Source organism: Clarias gariepinus, chromosome 7, assembly GCF_024256425.1.
Source record: "Clarias gariepinus isolate MV-2021 ecotype Netherlands chromosome 7, CGAR_prim_01v2, whole genome shotgun sequence".
Lineage (NCBI taxonomy): Eukaryota > Metazoa > Chordata > Actinopteri > Siluriformes > Clariidae > Clarias > Clarias gariepinus.
The window spans coordinates 23,523,295-23,542,285 of NC_071106.1; the positions used below are offsets into that span (position 1 = coordinate 23,523,295).

The following is an 18,991-nucleotide window of genomic DNA, read 5'->3' on the forward strand; positions in this document are numbered from 1 at the left end:
CCATCAAATGCAAGATGCTATCCTATCAATATGGGCCAACATTTCTAAAGAATGCTTTCAGCACCTTGTTAAATCAATGCCACGTAGAATTAAGGCAGTTCTGAAGACGAAAGTGGGTCAAACACCGTATTAGTATGGTGTTCCTAATAATCCTTCAGGTGAGTGTATATAGTTTGTAAATGTCGTTTATATCTTTGTTTGGTTGTGGTGCACCTTTTTCATTTACTTTATTTAGTTTTGTATAATACACATTTGCTTTATCTACTTATTTGTGTTTGTCCTTTTTGCTTTTTTTTGGTATGTACACACATACAATAAACACGGACCTCGGACATTTTCCACTCACTTGCACACATACACATAAAGTTTATTATATGTAGTTTGTAAATATTGTTTATATCTTTGTTTGGTTGTTGTGCACCTTTTTCGTTTAATTTATTTAGTTTTGTATAATACACGTTTGCTATATCTACTTGTTTGTGTTTGTCCTTTTTGCTCACCGGCCTTTTAACGCAACACCGACACAAGGATAAAAGACCTCTGGATTTTTGTAGCCACGGTTAATATAAAATGATATGGTTGTTACACGATAAAACTGGCACCATCTTTTCTATGTATTGACAGGTCTCCTGAGCCGTTTTTTCAGTTATGGTAATTGTCAAGAACTAACCTGAGGTGACCAGAAGACTTAGCTTAGCGGTTAGCCCTTTGTAGCGTGAATGGTCAACCCAAACGCGGAAGAACACGAGTAGGCAGGATAATCGCGCTATTTAATCTAAGGACTCTCACAAATGGGGAGCAAGGGAAGACACAATCTAACCCGCATCCTACAAATGCACACTCAATCAGAAAGCAAGACCAATAAAGTGAGTACTCACGAGTCGCCAAAGGATTCCGACGAGACATGGGCCAAACTCAATGACTGAGCAAGATGCTATGGTTTGTTTACTCCTTTTATACTTCCTGGTTCGCGACCGCTTCACTTCCGGGTCCTAGTGCCGGTTGCGTTCTGAGTGTGCATGACAGTAATAGGCGTTTCTTTTTCCGACACATGCTGTAGCGGTTGACCTGTTATAAATCACCGCGCCATCTGACCAATCACAGCAGTGAGGGCTCACAGAAAGGAGGGGGAATCTTCGAACTGCTTCACACAAGTCGTTTACGAATCATTTAAAAATGGAGTAAAATTTAATCTATTTTTGGAAAAAACTAAAGTGTTTTTTAACTTTGCATACATGTAAACCTGTTTTAAGAGACTCATTAAGCAATATTAGCAACCTTTAAAATGGCATAATTGTGGCACTTTAAACTTGGCTTAAAACTGGTTAATAACCTTGTGTGTGACATTATATTGAGTATTGTTACTTTTAAAAATACATTTAAAGACATCAAACTTTAAATATAGAAAAAACTGGAAAAATCCAAATCAGACTAAAACATTATAACTCAACTGAATAAATTTGAATCACTCAAAGCCGCAATAGTTTTTTACACATAACACCGGCCCAATGCAGCCTCATCTTGTGAGGAATTTCTGAAAACTGCTGCTGGCTGTGATGTATTTGTAGTTGTTAAAACAGCAGAGGTATTTTGTTTTGGGATAATATGGTTATAGTATATCACAGCTATGTGACGCGTCCTGCACTCTGTGTTCCAGACTCTTTGGTGGAGGCTGTTGATATTTGTTTTAAAGGTGTTCTTGTCTTTAAACTACACAAAATGGCATCTTCCCACCTGGGAGTTTCTCCAGCATCCTGTATATCAGATTGATGGATGGATGGAGTCCTCATCTGTTAAATTTTTGAGGACAACAGTTTTTTTTATTTCAAATTTAATCAATAATATTTAAAAAAGTTTAATTGTTCTTGTTTTTAATGTTACGTATTTTGATGTAAATAAAACAGTAATAGCTAAAATAGTAAAATAAATTGTTTAAATAGTTAAAATAAATAGTTAAAATATTAAGAAGGGGAATGCACTGTCATGTGGGCATTATAATATTTGTATTGAAAACTAAAACTGGCAGCTGGCACACCTAAAAATAGATGTATTATTTTTTATAGTCAAAAAAAAAAAAAAAGCTAAACATGGGCTATTATTGTTTATTCCTACTCTTTATTTTGCTACAAAGTCTAATCAGCTTTCAATCGTACACAAAGTTTTTGAGAGCATGGAGGATTTTTGTTGTACTAAATAATATTTATGCATTATAATCAGGGCCTATTATTTCTATTTATTCTAAGTTGTTGTTGTTTTAGTGTTTCTGTGTGTGCTTTACAATGTCAGAGAACATTCAAATGCAAATAATTTACCCCTCCCCAGGTGTGAATTAGCTGTTCTCACCTATACTGTACATTCAGAGAAACTGAAATGCACCCCTTCCTACTTTAAGACCCTCTTGGATCTGAGACCTTTCTGAAGACCTGCAGTGCTTCAGACCTCTTCTTAAATTTGTGTAAATTTAAAATCTTCTGGATTCTATATTCTAAAATTTACATTGTTGCCTTTTTTTAATTCCTGGAATGGAAGAAATGAAGATTTTCCTTATCATAACATAAATTGTATTGTTTTTTTATCACTCTATACACAATCATTTTCTTTGGTATTTTTATAAAATATAAAATATTATATATTCTTATATTTTATAAGAAATAAAAATAAATAACAATACAAGAAATGTTATGATACATTTCCATTTCTTCCATTTCAGCGAAAGGGCTTCTCAGTTTTTTGTTAATTTAACTTTGACTCGAAACCAATATGCCTTATTAAAGATGCACTGTTTTATTGGACATGGTTTTGTAATGTTCAGCAAAATAAACACTGTCTACGTTTCGAATATACTATGACTGTCTTAGTCATGATGTAATAGGGACAAGTCTCTTCAGATCCTTTTGCACTAATGTTATCGTGGTGTATATTATTAACGCATTGATGTATTTCACTTGCGGACAAAATAGACCATGTGTCTGTTTAGTATTTCTTTTAAACAGCTGTGTTTGTAGGTTTAATCACCTATTTACAAGACAACGTTGAAGCACTAACAGCTAAAGTGCCACCGGTGTGTGTGTGTGTGCTCCATCTTAGCACCATCTAACAGTAGTGGGTAGCAGATTCAGTACATTCTCCACTGAGATTTCTTAACTTACCTCTCACATTCCACTCCTTCCACATTCCACAAGTTTGTCTTTTAATGAAGTTCTAAGAAAAATAAGAAAAAAATATTTTGGGTCACTTAAGCACAAAATAGCACGGACGCAAATAATCAAGTGTTTTATTGTTGTTGTTTTTTCACAAACATGAATTTCCCAACTCAGTGTTTATAAAGATTCAGACAGACTGAATTTAACAATGCACCCCTAGGAACCTAAACCACACACACACACTGAAGAGCAGAGCGGAGATGCGCATTTACACCTCTGACCGTCTTTTGTCTTGTAAATGAGTATCCTCATTCACCTTCCAATCCCCACCAGCGCACACACTCTTTTTCTGTACTGTACACTGTTGCTATGTTTGTTAGGGCACTTTGTTATACAGAGTACATCAATGTATGAAACATTTACTTCCCGGTTTGTTTTATTTTAAATATAGCTTATTACCTTATTCAGCAAAATAAACAATGTTATCATTGTGTAAATTATTAACATAGTGATGTCTTGTTTAATCAACGATTTACAAGACAACAGTTAAAGCATTTGTGGATGGAGAGGTGCCTGTGTGCACTCCTGCATTTCTCCGTTGGCTTTACAACAAACACATTTGTGCACAGACAAGTCTAAAGAACCCCTACCCCCGCCAAAAAAAAAAAAAACCCACACAGAGCAATTAGCACCATGTCATAGTCAGTATTCTCCACTGACGTTTCTCACCTTCCACTTCTGACATGATGCAACGGAAGGCGCCACCAGGCATTGAATAGTAGCCACACTCATTAGAAGTGACCCAGCCGTCGTATAGGCACACTTAAAATTTCTCCAGAAATCTCTGCTTTCTAGTTAAGTGTGCCTAGGCGCACTTATTATTCTTCCCCCATAAATCAATTTATTATTATTCTGCCTAAAACTTTGGACCGTTTCCCGCCCCGCAGTTTTGAGACAACCCTCGCGATTGTTCCACCGTTTTATGCGGCTCGCTCGGGAATGGTGTGCTATGCCTTTTGGTAGGGGGCCATCGCGCGGTGCCAACAAGCAAGATGATATGGTTATTCCTTTACTTATTGAAGAGGCACAGGAAAAACTAAACGAATGGTTTTTGAGTATCATGAAATACAGCAACACATAATAATTGGAGAATAGTGTTCCTGTTTAATCTGAAGCTGGTGCAACACAGAAAGAGTTTACCATTCCTCAAGTCACAGTCCATGCTTCATCCATTGTTATGTCAGATAATTTGAAAGATGACATCAAACCCAATGACAGTGTATCAAATATGGGGAGCAGATCATTGGCTGCATTAAGGGCACGACGAAAATTGTTGAAGGAGAAACATGCACTTAAGGATCAAGAGGAACGGTTACGGCGAAGAAAAAATCAACTTGACTTCTCCTTGTAATGTACTACAGTACAATGTACTATGACTTCAAGGAGAAGTCGAATTTCAAATGGCTAAACTGACTGTTCAGAAATCTCAAAGTGTGTCAAGCAATAAATCAAGTTATGCAGAAGGAAGACATTCTAATTCAGAGCCAAAACAAAAGAAAATACAAAGGCTTCATGCCAGTGCTAAATTATTTGTTCCTCAAATGTCTACAAAAAAGAAGGGGATTAGTGCAGGATGCATCAGCCATCTATAGGTCAAACTGGGGAACTTATGGCATGTGGAAATGCTTTGAGTTCACATGTTTAATCCAACACTGAAAAACAAAGTACCATACTGGGCATCATAAGAAAGCAAAATAAAATAACAACCTTATTGTTAAAACAGCAATGTTTGTTATCATTACCCAAAAGGTAATCCATTACAATATCATGCATTTATGAGAGCCTTCGAAAACAGTGTTGAAAAAAAGACAAACAACTCCAGTGACTGCTTATACTTCCTTTAGCAATATACTATTGGTCGTCGATACAGAGTTGTCAGCATATGGATCCATGAGGGGATACGTCAGAGCTAAAGCTTTGCTGCAAGATCATTTTGGCAATGAGCAGACAGTTGCCTCTGCTTACATGAATAAAGCTCTTTCATTGCCACAAATTTAGGCTGAAGATGTTAATGCCTTACAAAAATATAGTCTCTTTCTAAGGGGCTGCAGTGATGTTATGGAGGAAGTGCCATATCGTTATGATTTGGATATGCCTACGAATATGATGACGATTATTAAAAAAAATTGCCCTACAAACTCAGAGATAAATGGAGAACTGTCGTTTGTGAACTCTGGCTGTTTGCACATTGGCAAATTAGCAAGGAATGCAGAAAACGCCTTTGTTGTGACGTTTGTGGACTTAAACATCCTACTTTGTTGTATATTTTTCCTAAAGATGCAACTGAGAATAAATCCAAACCGACTGTGGATGATGTTTTGGTGTCTAGTGGTCTTACTGGGGGTGGGCATCATGACTGTAAACTCCCAATTGTTCCTGTGCAGATCAAAGCCAAGAAAGGCAGTAAAGTTGTTACTACTTATGCCTTTTTAGTTCAAATGAGTACAGCTGTCTTCTGTGCTGAGAATTTCATTAGAAGACTTAATCTTATTGGCACCAAAGTGCGAATACCTTTAAGAACCATGGGGCACGAAAAGGTGGTGAGTAGCTATGTTCTGTCCGGATTGGAAGTGGCTAGTTTGAGTGGAAATGAATTTTGTGATTTACATTGAGTTTACACTCAGAAAAGCATGCCTGTTCACAAGGAAATGTACCTAGAGAAAGAGATCTTCAAAGATGGCCTCATTTAAAGACTGAGCTGCTCATCGGGACAAACGTTCCTAAAACATTGGAACCATTAGATTGGAGGATGAGTGGCAACAGCAGTTTAAAATGGATTTCCCAAAATGTGGTCGAGATAAACAAACTGGTTATTCAAAGGAAGACCAACAATTTATGGAAATGGTGACAAATTCTGCCAAACTTGTAGATGGGCATTATGAAATTGGTTTACCTTTGAGAGAGAGAGTTCATATGCCAAAAAATCGAAAAATTATGGAACAGTGTGCTCTACATCTAAAAGGGAGACTTCAGAGAATTTCTGTCTTTCTTGCTAATTATAAAGCCTTTCTGCAAGATATGATCTCCAGAGGTTATGCAGAGAGAGTGCCTGCAAAGGATTTGATACGTAATGATGGAAAGATCTGGTATATTCCAAATCACGCGGTCTACCATTCCACACAAAAAAAAATTCTGTGTGGTATTTGATAGTTGAGCGAATTTTTAAGGAACATTACTTAATGATAAACTCTTGCAAGGACCAGACCTTACAAGCTCACTTGTTGGCGTAGTGACAAGGTTCAGAAAGGAACCAGTTGTAATTATGGCTGATGTGAAATCAATGTTTCATCAAGTAAAGGTGCCAGCTGATGATGTTGATTTGTTGCAGTTTCTTTGGTGGCCTGAAGGGGACTTAAGTCAAGATCCAGTTGGCTTTAGGATGTTAGTACACCTCTTTGGAGCGACTTCTCCTAGTTGCAAAAATTTGGCTCTTAGAAAATGTGCTGGAGACCATAAAGAGCAGATCAGCAAAGAAACAGGTGATACAATCTTACATTCTTTCTACATTGATGATTGTCTTGTTTTACTTACTTTTACTGAAAAGGCAAAAGCTTTGTATCAGGAGCTTGTTTCCATATGTGCCAAGGGTGGTCTAAAGCTCACAAAATGGATGAGCAATAAATGTCAAGTGCTAGATGCAATACCAGAAAATGAAAGAGCAAAGACCATGAAAGTCTTGAGCATGGATTGGGATTTTCAATCAATTGAGAGAGTGTTGGGGGTGCAGTGGTGTATTCAGTCTGCTGCCTTCAAGTTTAAGAATTGTTATAAAGGAAAGACCTCTGACCACAAGAGGAATATTATCAGTTCCATCTATGATCCATTAGGAATTGTAAGTCCCGTGGTATTGTTTGCTAAGAAAATCTTGCAAGAGCTCTGTAAAAGAAATCTGTAATGGGATGATGTCTTCCCTGAATTTATGGCTCAAAAATGGATCATCTGGCTGCAAGAACTACACCATCTGGAAAACTTTGAACTTGCAAGATGTTTGAAACCTCTGAACTTTGGGGATGTCACTACCGTGCAGTTGCATAATTTTTCAGATGCAAGCAAAGATGGATATAGAACTGTGACAAACTTGTTGTTACATAATGCACATTTACAATCACACTGTGCTTTTATTATGGGAAAATCAAGAGTGGCCCCAGCGAAGTCCATTATCATTCCTCACATGGAGCTCATTGCCGCTACCATGGCAAGCCTTGTGTGTTGTGTGGATGTGTTGTGGAATAGAGAGTTGCATCTGGAGCTGCAAGACTCTGTCTTTTGGACGAACATGCTTCTGTTCTCAAATATATTAAAAATGAGACTTCTTGATTTCGAATATTTGTAGCAAACCGGGTGACAGAAATCCTCAAGGCCTCACAAGCCTCACAGTGAAGATACATAGGCTCCGCATGCAATCCTGTTGATGTTGCCCTGAGAGGATTAACTGTAAGATCATTCTTGATAGAAGAAAAGCAGGACCAGATATCCATGTTTTGTTTTGTTCTAAAAGTGAGTGGCCTGATAATCTCATTAACCTCGAAAAATATGAAGTAAGTGACGTTGAAATCAAGAAGTGCATAAAAGGGGGTCACGTGATGCAGGCGATGAGGAAGGACGTGCTTCAGTGAGGTCCTCTAACGAGCTATATTATTAATCCAAATCCTTATTTAATTTTCCAACCTAATAGACTATTGAGTAGGTTGAGTAAGCGTGAAGTTAATATCGTTTATGGCAGAATACAATTTCCGCCGAAAGGGAAGTAAATCTCGACCTGCTGTCAACAGTCTCGAGGCTAACAACCCCAACACGTTACCTAGCATGGTCGACGATGTGGAAGGTGAAATATCACTACAGACGGTGTGGAAAGAAATTAAAGCCAGCAAAGAAGAAATTAGTAAACAAATCGACAAGGTGACTAATGACATACAAAATAAGTTGGCTCGCATTGAAACTTCTATGTCAACTTTATCCGAACAGATGGTCGAGGTTGAAACCAGAGTAAGCGCGACAGAAGATGACCTAAAGACACTCGTTCAACAATCAGTCGTTTGGAGAAAGATGTTTCTTATTTAAAAGACAAAGTCCAAGACCTTGAGAACAAAAGCAGAAGATCTAATATCCGTATCATTAACCTACCTGAAAAATCTGAAGGAGGTGATATGGTTTCGTTTCTAGAGCGCATCATACCTGAAACCCTCGGCGCAGAAAACTTCCCTTCTCCTCCTACAATCGAGAGAGCGCACAAAACGGGAAACATTTTGCCGAACAGAGCGACTCCGAGGGGGATTGTGGTGAAACTCCTTAACTTTAGAGAGAGACAGAAAATCCTTCAACTCGCGAGAGAGCGAAAGGAAATCTACTTCAACAATCAACGCATCCATTTCTTTGCGGATTTTAGCGCGGAGCTCCAAAATGCACGAAATACTCATTCATGTATCCCTCCAAACTCCGGATTACACACAAGGGTAAAGTCAAGATCTTCTCTACACCATCTGAGGTGAAAGACTTTATTGACTCTTTTGGTAAGGATACTGAGGCAGTGAAAACTCAGTCACTATAGATCTCTTAAAACTCATTTAAATAATGACATTTTATTTGTTACCTTAACTATTCTTTGAAACTGTGTACCTAAATGTGTACACTGTTGTGTGACTTATATGTTCTTACAGTTTGCTCACTCACTTTTGAAGGCAAAGTTATTAAGATGTGTTACAGGTTGATATATGGCTTGTTAGCGATAGCTACAAGTTCAGTAGCATAGAGGGTTTTTTTATCTTTATTTGTTACGTATTTTTCCTTCTTTATATTTTTTCTCTCTCGATTTTTTTTCTTTTCTTTCTATTTATGTATGAATGTGTGTGTTTGTGTTTTTTTCCCCTCTCTCTCTCCTTTGCTTTCCCTCTCGTATTGGTGGATTCGAAGTCTTCTACTGTGTATTGCCTTTGTGCAACAAATTTTTCTTTTACACTGGGTAAAAATAGCAGTAAATTATTGTGTGTGCAGTTAGGATCCTCTCTCTCATTTCTCAGGGCCCAAATTAAATGACTAACTCTTTAAATTGTTTATCATGGAACGTTAGGGGTGTAAATGATCCAATCAAGAGTGGAAAAATACTATCATACTTGAAAAGGATTAACACTGATATAGCATTTATACAGGAGACACATCTCACTGATCAAGAACATAAAAGACTCAGGAGAGAGTGGGTGGGTCAGGTATTTTACTCATCTCTCATACTCATTTTCATCCAGCGGGAGGGGTGTAGCTGTGGTAATACAGAAAAAGCATCAATTTAACCTAATTAACAAATATTCTGACCACTCTGGAAGATATATAATTGTTGAGTGTAAGATAAATGGGGAATATATAACTTTAGTAAATATCTATGGACCAAACCATGACGATCCAACCTTTTACAGCAAACTAATATTACAATTAGCAACTATTAAGGGCAACCTTTTTGAAAAGGTAGTATCACAACAGCTATGTTCATATCTACATAGGAATAGCATACATGAACTGTATCAGTCAGGATTTAGGCCTCATCACAGCACCGAGACAGCACTCGTTAAAGTAGTAAATGACCTCCTAGTGGCCTCTGATCGGGGTTGTGTCACTATTCTTGTGTTACTCGACCTCAGTGCAGCTTTTGACACTATTGATCATAGTATTCTCCTTCACAGATTAAAAAATGTAGTAGGAATTAAGGGAACGGCCCTCTTATGGCTCAGATCCTATTTGAATGATCGTTATCAGTTTGTAGATTTAGATGGTGACCATTCCTCATGTTCTCAAGTTGAGTTTGGTGTTCCACAGGGTTCTGTTTTAGGCCCACTGCTTTTTTCCCTTCAGCTAGTCCAAAATGCAGCAGTGAGAGTCCTCACTAGAACCAGAAGATATAAGCACATCACCCCTATCTTATCTTCACTGCATTGGCTCCCTGTGAAATTTCGCATTGATTTTAAAATACTACTCTTGACATATAAAGCATTAAATGGTCTCGCGCCGCAGTACCTGAGTGAACTGCTAGTGTCTTACGAACCGCCACACCTACTTCAATCAAAGGATGCAGGCTGCTTGTCAGTACCGCGTATTATGAAAAATACAGCTGGGGGCAGAGCTTTTTCTTACAAAGCCCCAAAATTATGGAATAGTCTTCCAAATAGTGTTCGGGACTCAGACACAGTCTCAGTGTTTAAGTCCAGGCTAAAAACATATTTATTTAGCCAAGCATTTTTATAAATAGATTTGCCATAGGTAAAGGAGCAGATCTGGGGGACTCATGGACGTAGAGTATTATGGTGAACTGGTATGTTTGGATGCTGTCTTCCTCACTCTCATTGATCACTCAGGTTTGCTGACGGTGGGGTGATTGTTTGCTTTACATTTCAGGAAGCCCTCATGTTTGTGTTTCCTTCTGGCTCTCCCTTTTAGTTATGCTGTCATAGTTAGTTCTGCCAGAGTCTGCTTGCACTCTACAGTTAATATACATTCACATTATACATTGTGTGACTGTGACCATACCTGGCATAACTGCCATCTCTCCTCTTCTTCTCTTCCCCCCCCTCTTTCTCCTTCCTCTCTCCTCCTCTCTCCCCCTTTCACTCTTTCTCTCTCTCTGTTGAGCTACACATGTCGTTCCCGATGTGGGTGTCTCTCTGGGATGCGTCTGGTGTCTGGGGATGATTCTCTCTACCTAGAAAATGTTTCTGGCCTTAACTGGTGTTGGCAACTGTTTCTCTGGGGACTTGACAGTTCAATAGTTCAGGACTGGAATTTCTTACAAGTCTACCTGGGTCTTCAATAACTACCTGGACTCCATATTAACATCAGTTAACATCAGCTATTATAGCTGAACTGCCTCCCACCCTACACACTGTATAAATGCAGATTATTTACTGCTTTCTGTTTCACCCAAATAAGGAAGGGTTCCCTGTTGAGTCTGGTTCCTCTCAAGGTTTCTTCCTATTACCATCTTAGGGAGTTTTTCCTTGCTCACCAGGGACAAACTGACCATTTTGATTCATACAAATTCACATTTCATACAAACTTAAATAATTCTTTTGATTGTGTAAAGCTGCTTTGCGGCAATGAAAATTGCTAAAAGCGCTATACAAATAAAATTGAATTGAATTAAATTGAATTGTTGAGTCTGGTTTCTCTCAAGCTTTATTCCTATTACCATCTCAGGGAGTTTTTCCTTGCCACGGTCGCCCTCGGCTTGCTCACCAGGGACAAACTGACCATTTTGATTCATACACATTCACATTTCATACAAACTTAAATAATTCTTTTGATTGTGTAAAGCTGCTTTGCGGCAATGACATTTGTCCCCCCCCCCCCCCCCCCCTTTTTGGATATGCATCTATGCTCCACCACATGGCTATTTTCTTCTTTCACAATTGTTTGCTTGTGTTCTCATTTGGTTTGTTCATGTTTCCGGGGTATATTGTATCACCTCAAATTTTTCATGATGGTTGTACATTATATATTTGATGCTGGATCATCATGATGGATAATTATAATTTTATGTCTTGGAATACACGTGGGCTTAATGAGCCTGTCAAGAGGGTAAAGTGCCTTGATTTGTTACATAGAGAAAAGATACATTTTGCATTTATACAAGAAACTCATTTAAAGCAACAAGATGTACATAGATTTCAAAATAAATATTACAAAATACTCTCTTTTTCTTGTGCCCTTATTAAAACAAAGGGTTTACTACTATTAGCTGACAGGAAGTTGGATGTGCAGGTTGATGGATCGGGAAGTGATTCTGATGGCCTTTTTGCTATGCTGTGATCACCTTAAATACACATAAATACTGTCTTGTATCTGTCTATGCTCCTAACACATTTGATTCCTCCTTCTTTGATGATGTTAAAGGTAGAATTTTAGCTTTGGGGAATGTGGCAGGGTAAATGTTTGTTTTGAAATGTGCTTCGGTGGGGGGTGTGGCTATCAGATTAATACGGGGAACGCAGTCTATTTAAGGACCCTTATTTTGACTAGTGGTGTTGTGTTTGTGGTGTCTGGGTCCTCTGCAACCTGGCGTGTCCCTTTTCGTTCCTGATCCCTGTTAAGTTTAATTCTAGTGGAGGTGACGGCATGGACGTGTGGGCTATTCTCGGCGGAGCGCACTTTTAGTATCAGCGGCGCTAGCGGGATGAGAAGGCCGGCCGGTAGATTGAGCTGCGGCATCGGCGGTGAGTACTCATGCAGCTTCGCGCGGGCGATTGTCTAAACCGAGAGTGTGGTGGACTATTATAATCTCCTCGCCTTATTCCTAGTTGATAATGCTAGCGGCGACGCCATTGCTGTTTTGCTTATGTGTAAGAAGATTGTTTGCTTGTGACTCGGCTGCTTTGTAGGCCGTGGGGCTGGTAGCTACGGTGTGCATGCTGTTTAAGTTTCTTTTTGTTTTCTTATTTTTACTTTTGATTAGTTTTTGTTCTTGTTTTGTGTGGATGGAATTGTCTTTCTTGGCTGATTGTTTTGCATGTCTGCTTTGTGTATTCTGTTGTGACGGCGCGAATGTTTGTGTGGTTGTTGTCCTTTTTTTCTGTTATGTTAATTTGGTGCGTTTAGGCACCGGTCTCGGTCGTATATAGGATTGGGAGACGACTTGGTGCCCTCCTCCATATGCTACTGAGTCTGTGAAATTGTTTATTTTGTTTTGTTTATGTATGATGTGATTATTGTTTAGTGGGAATTGTGTGGACTTTACACAATTGTGTTCGCTTTGTGTGTGTGTGTGTGTGTGTGTGTTCTTCTCTTTCTTTATTGTTGTGATTAGGAGCCAGGCACTGTGCAGGACGGAGGAAGCTGGCTGCATGCATTTGTGGTGTGTGCTTCACCGATTGCAAGGGTATCAACATAATTCTTTCTTGTAGTGAGTGCATGGCACTTAATTTGATGTGGATTTGGGGTTGTTTTGAATGATTTTCTGAGCTGCAGCCGGCCTGCTTTGTCCTGTAGGTTTCTGTTCCCTTTTTCTCCCTCCCTGAGGAGTGTTTTTATAAATTAATATTTGTTAATTGCTTCTGTGTCTCTTGGGAGCAAATAGATATTTGTTGTCTGTTTTTAATGAATAAACCATCCTTTTTGTACTGCTACCCACGTCTCAAGTACTCATTATTCTTGCCTTTGATAGGTGGAGCTTACCTGTGTGTCTTTATTGGGAGTATTTCCCTGGCGCCCCACCAGGGTGGCGTAGTCGGATTAAATTAATTTTGTAAATTCCCGCCTTTCAGGATATAACAGTTGCCACATTTTGGCGTAATCGGCAGGATCCACCTGGTAAGGCAAGGAATTTTCTTGAGTCGGTGGGTATATTTATATTTGGTGATTTGTTTTTTTTGTGTTTTTTTTCATAAGCAAAACAGCAGTGTGCTTTAGATTTCGTGGGCAAGTATGGAGGATGAGAGGCAGGAGTTGCGAGAACTGGTGGCCCAGTTGAGGACGGATAATGACCGTTTGCGCCGTGAGCGTGAGTTTTCCGGTTCCAATGCTGTCCCTGTTGCTGCTGTAACCACACCTGGCCCATCCCAGCCAGCGGAGGTCGATTTAGTGGCACCGGAACGATTCGTTTTTGTGCCTAGGGATCGGCGGTGTCCAAAATTTTGTGGTAAATCGGGTATAGGCATTGAGGAGTGGGTGGAGGAGGCCGAAGCATGTATGCGAGTTCGTTGTTTGTCTAAGGCTGATAAGGCATTTTTCCTCTTTGACCACTTGGAAGGTGAAGCCCGGGAGGAGATTAGACATCGTCCCAGTGGGGAACGGGGAGATCCGGACAAGATTATTGTTTTTACGTGATTTTACGTGAGCTGTATGGTTGCTCCCAGTCATATGTAGCGCTCCAAGAAGCCTTTTTCTCCAGGAAACAGCAAGATGGGGAATCTTTGTTAGAGTTTTCCCTGGTCTTGATGTCTCTCCTCGAGAGGGTTAAACAACAGTCGGCCAATGCTATTCCTAATTCCGACATTGTGTTGCGTGATCAGTTTGTAGAGTATGTTGCTGATAGTGCCCTCTGCCGGGAATTGAAGCAGTTAGTCCGTCGTCAGCCCGCCGTTACATTATTGGAGGTACGGGGGGAAGCAATTAGGTGGGAACGAGAAGGGATGCCAAGAGGGGCGAGGGGTAGAAGTCAGTCCGTCCCAATGGCATATGGCATCCAGTACGGGGTGCAAGGGCATTCTCACTCAGAGCTGAGGGAGTTGCGGGAGATGCTGCAATTGCAGCAGCAGCAGCTGGATCGGCTTACTCGAAGTGTTGCAGATATGCGGTTTCCTCAACGGGCTCGCCGGCCCTCTTGTGCCGAAGTGTTACTTTGTCACCGGTGTCAAAAACCAGGTCACGTTGCCCGTGAATGTGATGCAGAACGTGTTCGTTCTCCCTCCTTAGCTCGCCGTGAGTCACCTTCTTCGACAAGGGTTGGACCAACTTTTGTTCAGCCGTCGGAAAACTAGGTCCCACCGAGCTGCTGAGTCACCGTTCGGTAGGGAAAGACACTGACTCAATGACGTTAACTTCTTTGCCACATTTAATGGCATCATGTCCACACCTTGTCGTTTGTATGGGAGGTGTACAAGTACCCTGTTTGATCGATACTGGCTCTATGGTATCTACGATTACGGAAAGTTGTTTTGTGGAACTATTTGTACCATTGGGCCAGGATCGTCTCCGGGCATGTCATTGGTTGCAGCTTCAGGCGGCCAATGGATCGTTAATTCCGTACGTTGGTTATGTTGAGTTAGACGTGGAGCTTTGTGGCCAGGTAATTTCAGGGTGTGGCGTATTGGTTGTTAGAGATCCCCCTAAGGGCACTGGTGCTCGAGTCCCTGGGATCTTGGGGATGAATGTTTTAAGTCGGTGTTATCAGGAGCTCTTTGGGTTGCCCGGTGCTGCCCTTTTTGATGCGCTATCTGTGTCAGAGGCCTCCCAGTTGGTGGTCCAAGCATTACAACATTGTCATGAGGTAGGTGCCACCCCTCAGGCAAGCCATATTGGAAAGGTGCGATTGCGGGGTCGTCATGGCTGTTGCATTCCAGGCGGCACTATGAAAGTGGTGGCTGCTACTTGTTCTGAGCACTTCGCTGGGGGAACTGTGCTTTTCGAACCCCCAGAAACAGGGCTGCCTGCCGGACTTTTGGCATCTGCTGCCTTGCTACGAGTGACTCGGGGTACAGTTTATGTACCTGTTGTCAACGTAGGTAAGACTGACATAATGCTTTTTCGGAACTCCGTTTTGGGCACCCTGCACCAGGCATTTATGGTGAGCTTGCCTAGTGGTGTTTCAGAACGTAGTTCAGTTGCTGTGTCCGTAAATTTACAGACTTCTGTTGTTCTTCCTTCAGTAGTGGAACAAATCAAGAGTCTTGATCTGTCTGTGTTGTCAGAGTCTGAACAGAACCAGGTAAGATCCCTGTTGTTAAAATTTCATACAGTTTTCTCTGCGCACGAAGGTGACTTGGGATGTACACAGCTTATTTCTCATGACATCCCCTTGACGGACTCGGTCCCAGTTCGTCAACGGTATCGGCGGATACCACCATCAGAGTATGATGTGGTGAAAACGCACATAAACCAGCTACTAGAAAATAACATTATTAGAGAGAGTTGTAGTCCATATGCCTCTCCTATTGTGTTGGTCAAAAAGAAGGATGGGACCATGCGCATGTGTGTCGATTATCACCAGCTGAATGCAAAAACCCGAAAAGACACCTTTCCTTTGCCACGGATAGAGGAAACCTTGGATTCACTGACGGGGGCCCGGTGGTTCTCCACCATGGACCTCGCCAGTGGTTATAATCAGGTTTCTGTTACCGAGGCGGATAGACATAAGACTGCCTTTTGTACACTTTTCGGTCTGTTTGAATGGAATCGTATGCCATTTGGGCTCTGCAATGCCCCAGGCACCTTCCAGAGGCTGATGGAGAGGTTGTTTGGGGATCAGCAGTGCCAGTCCCTTCTTTTATACTTGGATGACATAGTGGTGTTTTCTTCGTCCGTTGCACAACATCTGGATAGGTTGGAGGTGGTTTTGAGTCGACTGGAGCGAGAGGGGCTAAAGGCAAAGCTAGCCAAGTGTGCGTTTTTCCAACAGGAGGTAAGTTACTTGGGACACATAATTTCGGCCCAGGGGGTGTCGACAGACCCAAGTAAGATAGAGGCGGTGAAACAATGGCAACGTCCTACGGGGGTGGCAGAGCTTCGGTCGTTTCTGGGGTTTGCCAGTTATTATCGGAGGTTTGTAGAAGGCTTTGCCAAGTTGGCAGCTCCTCTACATCGTCTAGTAGCTGAATTTGCGGGTCGAAAGTCCAGGGGTCGAGCAGAGTCGAGGTTTGGGGTGGCTTGGACAGAGCAGTGCCAGGTGAACTTTGAGGAACTGAAGAGCAGGCTCACTTCTGCCCCAGTATTGGCGTATGCTGATTTCTCCCTTCCCTTTATCTTGGAGGTAGACGCTAGTCATGGAGGGTTGGGAGCAGCTCTGTCCCAGGAACAGGGAGGGAAGGTGCGGCCTATAGCCTATGCTAGTCGCAGTCTTCGGCCCACTGAGCGCAACATGTCAAACTATAGTTCCATGAAGTTGGAATTTTTGGCGCTCAAGTGGGCCATGACTGAGAAGTTTAGAGAATATTTGCTGGGGCAGAGGTGTGTCGTCTTTACTGATAATAACCCCCTTAGCCACCTGGCTACGGCTAAGCTCGGGGCCACAGAGCAGCGGTGGGCGGCGCAGTTGGCCTCTTTAGATTTTGAGCTAAGGTATCGTTCTGGGAGGAGCAACCGGAATGCGGATGCCCTTTCGCGACAGGGTCCTTCTAGTCAGGGTGATTTGGCGGGGGTACTACCTGGTATAGCGCTTCCCACTGCGGTACAGCAGGCTGGTGAGGTGGGGATGGCTTCTCAAGCAGCAGTTACGGTGCTGCCTGGTTTGGCTGTGGACATGCAGTCATTACAGGATGAGGACCCTGTTATAGGGGAAGTGTTAAGGTTTTGGAGGCGAGGAGCCCCACCTAATTCAGAGGAACGTTGACAGCTACCCAAGGCTGTGGTAACTCTTTTGCGACAATGGGGTCGGCTGTGTGAGGAGGACGGGGTATTGTACTGCCGAGTGTTTCGTTCTGATGGGGGAGAGGAGGTGTTGCAAGTGGTGTTACCAGCACTATTGCGTCACGAGGTACTGACACAGTTACACCAGGAGCACGGGCACCAGGGGGTGGAACGCACCACTGAGCTGGTGCGACAGCGTTGTTTTTGGCCAGGCCTGACAGCCGATGTGGTACAATGGTGTCGAGAGTGCGAAAGGTATCAGGCTTCAAAGGATACGCGACATCTTCCCAATAGTTTTATGGGTCATTTGTTGGCCTCGAGGCCGAATGAAATACTTGCCCTTGATTTCACTGTATTAGAACCTACCCGGTCAGGATTGGAAAACGTGCTGGTAATAACGGATGTTTTTACAAAATATACCTTGGCTGTACCTACACGAGACCAACGGGCAGAGACAGTGGCCCAGGTTTTGGAAAAAGGGACTGGGCCTCATGCCTTCCACAAGTGCTGTTTTACTATAACACTACCCCTCATCAGACGACTGGTGAGTGCCCATTCTTTTTAATGTTTGGGCAAGAACCAAGACTCCCTGTGGACTTCCTCCTGGGTAGGGGCCAGGAGGGTGTAGTTGGTGGTGTGCATGAGTGGATGAGGGAGCACCAGGCTAGGCTTCGGGTGGCATTTGAGGGGGCACGGGGAAGACTGGAAGCTGCAGCAGGTCGTCGTAAAGCGCAACACGATGCTCATGTCCATGATACACCACTGGGGGAGGGTCAGTTGGTTTATTGCGTGATTATGGCGCTAGAGGTCGTCATAAAATTCAGGATCTGTGGAGCCCTGTGGTGTATCAGGTGGTTAGAGCCCCTAAGGAGGGTGGGGCAGTATATGCCATCGCACCAGTGGATGATCTGGGGAAGGTTAGATGTGTCCATCGGTCTGCCTTGAAGGCCCGGATCCGGAAGGATAGTGCGGTTTCAGTCTCTCCCTGTTTCCCCTCTTTGGAGACCAAGGTGTCGACACCAGAAGCCTTAGAGGAAGAAATTAATTCGTTTATGGTGGTGCCAGAATTTCCTCCGGTACAGGTTTCCCGGGATACTATTAGGTCACCTAGTAGGCCTGCAAATGCTGACGTGGGGACCACAGTTGTTGGAGGCCCTGAGGCTCCTAACTCTGCAGTAAGTGTATTACCGGGGCCTGTGCATTTGTCAGTGAGTCAGTTAAGTGGTCCGAGTACTTCTCTGCGGAGAACAGGGCGGACTACCGCAGGCCATCATTCAAATCTGCACCGGTTACCCCGTGCTGCAGCCAAAGGCATGAGGACGGCTTTAAAACCAAGCCCTGTCTCAAATAAAATTTCTGTTTGGTTTAGGCCATGGGACATGGATACGGAGTAATATAAGGGTATGGGTCCTTTAGTCATCGTCGGGACGCCGATAAAAAAATAGGGGGTAGAATGTGGCAGGGTAAATGTTTGTTTTGAAATGTGCTTCGGTGGGGGGTGTGGCTATCAGATTAATACGGGGAACGCAGTCTATTTAAGGACCCTTATTTTGACTAGTGGTGTTGTGTTTGTGGTGTCTGGGTCCTCTGCAACCTGGCGTGTCCCTTTTTGTTCCTGATCCCTGTTAAGTTTAATTCTAGTGGAGGTGACGGCATGGACGTGTGGGCTATTCTCTGCGGAGCGCGCTTTTAGTATCAGCGGCGCTAGCGGGATGAGAAGGCCGGCCGGTAGATGAGCTGCGGCATCG

General features: G+C 42.3%; 1 pseudogene; it reads left to right on the forward strand.

Moving 5' to 3' along the window:
- The first annotated feature begins 13,604 nt into the window (after window positions 1-13,604).
- Window positions 13,605-18,560, forward strand: LOC128527653 (uncharacterized; annotated as a pseudogene).
- The last annotated feature ends 431 nt before the right edge of the window (window positions 18,561-18,991 follow it).